The following is a 6,000-nucleotide window of genomic DNA, read 5'->3' as shown; positions in this document are numbered from 1 at the left end:
ACGGATGTGTCAAGTCAATCACATCATTCTCTAATAATGTGATCCCATTCATCAAATGCATACTAGAGACACTCTGTTTGTCTATGTATTCACACATGTACTAAGTTTTCGGTTAATACAATTCTAGCATGAATAATAAACATTTATCATGATATAAGGAAATATAAATAACAACTTTATTATTGCCTCTAGGGCATATTTCCTTCATTCTCCCACTTACACTAGTGTCAATAATCTAGTTCACATTGCCATGTGATTTAACACCAATAGTTCACATCTTTATGTGATTAGTTCACATCTCTATGTGACTAATACCCAAAGGGTTTACTAGAGTCAATAATCTAGTTCACATCGCTATGTGATTAACACCCAAAGAGTGATCATGTTTTGCTTGTAAGAGAAGTTTAGTCAACGGGTCTGCCACATTCAGAGCCGTATGTATTTTTGCAAATTTTTTATGTCTACAATGCTCTGCACGGAGCTACTTTAACTAATCGCTTCCACTTTCAATATGTATCTATATCGAGACTTAGAGTCAAAGCTTGCATCGACGTAATTCCTTACGACGAACTCTTTTTCACCTCCATAACTGAGAAACATTTCCTTATTCCACTAAGGATAATTTTGACCGTTGTTCAATGATCCACTCCTGGATCACTATTGTACCCTCTTGCCAAACTCATGATGAGGTACATAATAGGTCTGATACACAGCATAGCATACTTTATAGAACCTATGACTGAGCCATAGGAAATGACTTTTCATTCTCTTTCTATTTTCTATCGTGGTCGGGTTTTGAGTCTTTACTCGACTTCACACCTTGCAACACAGGCAAAAACTCCTTCTTTGACTGTTCCATTTTGAACTATTTTAAAAACTTGTCAAGGTATGTACTCATTGAAAAAATTTATAAAGTGTCTTGTTCTATCTCTATAGATTTTGATGCTCAATATGTAAGCAGCTTCACCAAGGTCTTTCTTTGAAAAACTCCTTTCAAACACTTCTTTATACTTTCCAGAAAATTCTATATTATTTTCGATCAACAATATGTCATTCACATATACTTATCAAAAATGTTGTAGTGCTCCCACTCACTTTCTTATAAATACAGACTTCACCGCAAGTCTGTATAAAATTATATGCTTTGATCAACTCATAAAAACGTATATTCCAACTCCAAGATGTTTGCATCAGTCCATAGATAGATCGTTGGAGCTTGCACACTTTGTTAACACATTTAGGATCGACAAAACCTTCTGGTTGCATTATATACAACCCCTTTTTAAATAAATTCATTAAGTAATGTAGTTTTGATATCCATTTGCCAGATTTCATAAAATACGGCAACTGCTAACATGATTCGGACAGACTTTTAAGCATCAATACGAGTGAGAAAATCTCATCGTAGTCAACACCTTCACTTGTCGAAAATCTTTTGTGACAATTCGAGCTTTGTAGATAGTAACACTACTATCAGCGTCCGTCTTCCTCTTGAAGATCCATTTATTCTGAATGACTCACCGATCATCGGGCAAGTCAATCAAAGTCCATACTTTGTTCTCATACATGGATCCCATCTCAGATTTCACGGCCTTAAGAAATTTCACGGAATCTGGGCTCATCATCGCTTCATCATAGTTCGTAGGTTCGTCATGGTCTAGTAACATGACTTCCAGAACAGGATTACCGTACCACTCTGATGCCGAATGTACTCTGGTTGATCTGCAAGGTTCGGTAGTAACTTGATCTGAAGTTTCATGATCATCATCATTAACTTCCTCACTAATTGGTGTAGGCATCACTAGAATTGATTTCTGTGATGAACTAATTTCCAATTCGGGAGAAGGTACAATTACCTCATCAAGTTCTACTTTCCTCCCACTCACTTCTTTCGAGAGAAACTCCTTCTCTAGAAAGGATCCATTCTTAGCAACAAAGATCTTGTCTTGGATCTGTGATAGAAGGTGTACCCAATAGTTTCTTTTGGGTATCCTATGAAGACGCACTTCTCCGATTTGGGTTTGAACTTATCAGGCTGAAACTTTTTCACATAAGCATCGCAACCCCAAACTTTAAGAAACGACAGTTTAGGTTTTCTTGCTAAACCACAGTTCATACGGTGTCGTCTCAACGGATATTTAGACGATGCCCTATTTAACATGAATGCAGTTGTCTCTAATGCATAACCCCAAAACGATAGCGGTAAATCGGTAAGAGACATCATGGATCGCACCATATCTAATAAAGTACGATTACAATGTTTGGACACACCATTACGCTATGGTGTTCCAGGTGGCGTGAGTTGCGAAACTATTCCACATTGTTTCAAATGAAGACCAAACTCATAACTCAAATATTCACCTCCACGATCAGATCGTAGAAATTTTATTTTCTTGTTACGATGATTTTCCACTTCACTCTGAAATTCTTTGAACTTTTCAAATGTTTCAGACTTATGTTTCATCAAGTAGATATACCCATATCTACTCAAATCATCTATGAAGGTCAGAAAATAACGATACCCACTGCGAGCCTCAACACTCATCGGATCGCATACATCAGTATGTATTATTTCCAATAAGTCAGTTGCTTGCTCCATTGTTTCGGAGAATGGAGTCATCTTGCCCATGAGGCATGGTTCACAAGCATCAAATGATTCATAATCAAGTGATTCCAAAAGCCCATCAGCATGGAATTTCTGCATGCGCTTTACACCAATATGACCTAAACGGCAGTGCCACATATAAGTTGCACTATCATTATTAACTTTGCATCTTTTGGCTTCAATATTATGAATATATGTATCACTACGATCGAGATTCAATAAACCATTTATATTGAGTGTATGACCATAGAAGGTTTTATTCATGTAAATAGAACAACAATTATTTTTTGACTTGAATAAATAACCATATTGCAATAAACATGATCCAATCATATTTATGCTCAACGCAGACACCAAATAACATTTATTTTAGGTTCAACACTAATCCCGAAGGTAAAGGGAGTGTGCGATGGTGATCTTATCAACCTTGGAATCACTTCCAACTCACATCATCACCTCGCCCTTAACTAGTCTCTGTTTATTTTGCAACTCCCGTTTCAAGTTACTACTCTTAGCAATTGAACCAGTATCAAATACTGAGGGGTTGCTATAAACACTAGTAAAGTACACATCAATAACATGTATATCAAATATACATTTATTCACTTTGACATCCTTCTTATCCGCCAAGTATCTAGGGCAGTTCCACTTCAAGTGACCATTTCCTTTGTAATAGAAGCACTCAGTTTCAGGCTTGGGTCTAGCTTTGGGCTTCTTCATGGGAGTGGTAATTTGCTTGCAATTCTTCTTGAAGTTCCCTTTCTTTCCCTTGCCCTTTTACTTGAAACTAGTGGTCTTGTCAACCATCAACACTTGATGCTTTCTTGATTTCTACCTTCACTGATTTCAGCATCGCGAAGAGCTCGGGAATCATTTTCGTCATCCCTTACATATTATAGTTCATCACGAAGTTCCAGTAACTTGGCGATAGTGACTAGAGAACTCTGTCAATCATTATCTTATCTGGAAGAAGTCCCACTTGATTCAAGCGATTGCAGTACTCAGACATTCTGAGCACATGCTCACTGGTTGAGCTATTCTCCTCCATCTTGTAGGCAAATACTTGTCAGAGGTCTCGTACCTCTCGACTCGGGCATGAGTCTGAAATACCAATTTCAGCTCTTGGAACATCTTATATGCTCCGTGGCGTTCAAAACAGTTTTTGAAGTCCTGGTTCTAAGCCGTAAAACATGGCGCACTAAACTATCAAGTAGTCATCATACCGAGCTTGCCAAACGTTCATAATGTCTGCATCTGCTCCTACAATAGGTCCGTCACCTAGCGGTGCATCAAGGACATAATTCTTCTGTGCAGCATTGAGGATAATCCTCAGATCACGGAGCTAGTACGCATCATTTCTACTAACATCTTTCAACATAGTTTTCTCTAGAAACATATCATAAATAAAACGGGGAAGCTATACGTGAGCAATTGATCTACAACATAGATATGCAAATACTATCAGGATTAAGTTCATGATAAATTTAAGTTCAATTAATCATATTACTTAAGAACTCCCACTTAGATAGACACCCCTCTAATCATCTAAGTGATCACGTGATCCATATCAACTAAATTATGTCTGATCATCACGTGAGATGGAGTAGCTTTCAATGGTGGACATCATTATGTTGATCATATCTACTATATGATTCACGCTCGACCTTTCGGTCTCAGTGTTCCGAGTCCATATCTGCATATGCTAGGCTCGTCAAGTTTAAGCCGGGTATTCTGCATGTGCAAAACTGGCTTGCACCCGTTGTATGTGAACGTAGAGTTTATCACATCCGATCATCACGTGATGTCTCGGCACAACGAACTGTTGCAACGGTGCATACTCAGGGAGAACACTTATACCTTGAAATTTTAGTAAGGGATCATCTCATAATGCTACCATCGTACTAAGCAAAATAGGATGCATAAAAGATAAACATCACATGCAATCAAAATATGTGACATGATATGGCCAGCATCATCATGTGCCTTTGATCTCCATCTCCAAAGTACCATCATGATCTCCATCGTCACCGGCATGACACCATGATCTTCATCATCTTGATCTTTATCAACGTGTCATCACATGGCCGTCTCGCCAACTATTGCTATCGCATAGCGATAAAGTAAAGCAATTATATGGCGCTTGCATCTTATGCAATAAAGAGACAACCATAAGGCTCCTGCCAGTTGCCGATAACTTTAACAAAACATGATCATCTTATACAACAATTTATATCTCATCACGTCTTGACCATATCACATCACAACATGCCCTACAAAAACAAGTTAGACGTCCTTTACTTTGTTGTTGCAAGTTTTACTAGGCTCCTACGGGTTTAGCAAGAACCGTTCTTACCTACGGCATAAAAACCACAACGTGGTAGTGATTGTTTTTTGATCTTCAGAAAGAACCCTGTTCATTGAATCCAATTCAACTAAAGTTGGAGAAACAGACACCCGCCAGCCACCTGTGTGCAAAGCACGTCGGTAGAACCAGTCTCATGAACGCGGTCATGTAATGTCGGTCCGGGCTGCTTCATCCAACAATACCGCCGAATCAAGAAACAACTAGTGACGGCAAGCAATATGTATATACTCACGCCCACAACTCCTTTGTGTTCTACTCATGCATATAACATCTACGCATAGACCTGGCTCGGATGCCACCGTTGGGGAACGCAGTATTTCAAAAAAATTACCTACGATCACGCAAGATCTATCTAGGAGATGCATAGCAACGAGAGGGGACAGTGTGTCCACGTACCCTCGTAGAACGAAAGCGGAAGCGTTATGAAACGCGGTTGATGTAGTCGAACGTCTTCGCGGTCCAACTGATCAAGTACCGAACGCACGGCACCTCCGCAATCTGCACACGTTCAGCTCAGTGATGTCCCTCATACTCTTGACCCAGTTGAGGCCGAGTGAGAGTTTTGTCAGCACGACGGCGTGATGACGGTGATGATGAAGTTACTGACGCAGGGCTTCGCCTAAGCACTACAACGATATGATCGAGGTGGAATTCTGTGGAGGGGGGCACCGCACACGGCTAAACTATCAACTTTTATGTGTTCTAGGGTGCCCCCCTCCCCACGTATATAAAGGAGGGAGGGGGAGGCCGGCCGGCCCTCATAGGCGCACCAAGGGGGGAGGAATCCTCCTCCTAGTAGGAGTAGGACTCCCCCCTTTCCTAGTCCTACTAGGAGAAGAAGGAAGGAGGGGCGCCGCCCCTCCCCCTAGTCCAATTCGAACCATTTTTTATCAACGAGCTAGTTAAGTAGAGGTATACTAGTGACACTCTGTTTGTCTATGTATTCACACATGTACTAAGTTTCCGGTTAATACAATTCTAGCATGAATAATAAACATTTATCATGATATAATGAAATATAAATAACAAC

This window comes from Triticum urartu, chromosome 7A, assembly GCF_056163025.1.
Source record: "Triticum urartu cultivar PI428250 chromosome 7A, HENAU_Tu73, whole genome shotgun sequence".
In the NCBI taxonomy this organism is placed as follows: Eukaryota; Viridiplantae; Streptophyta; class Magnoliopsida; order Poales; family Poaceae; genus Triticum; species Triticum urartu.
This window is presented reverse-complemented; position numbering follows the sequence as displayed.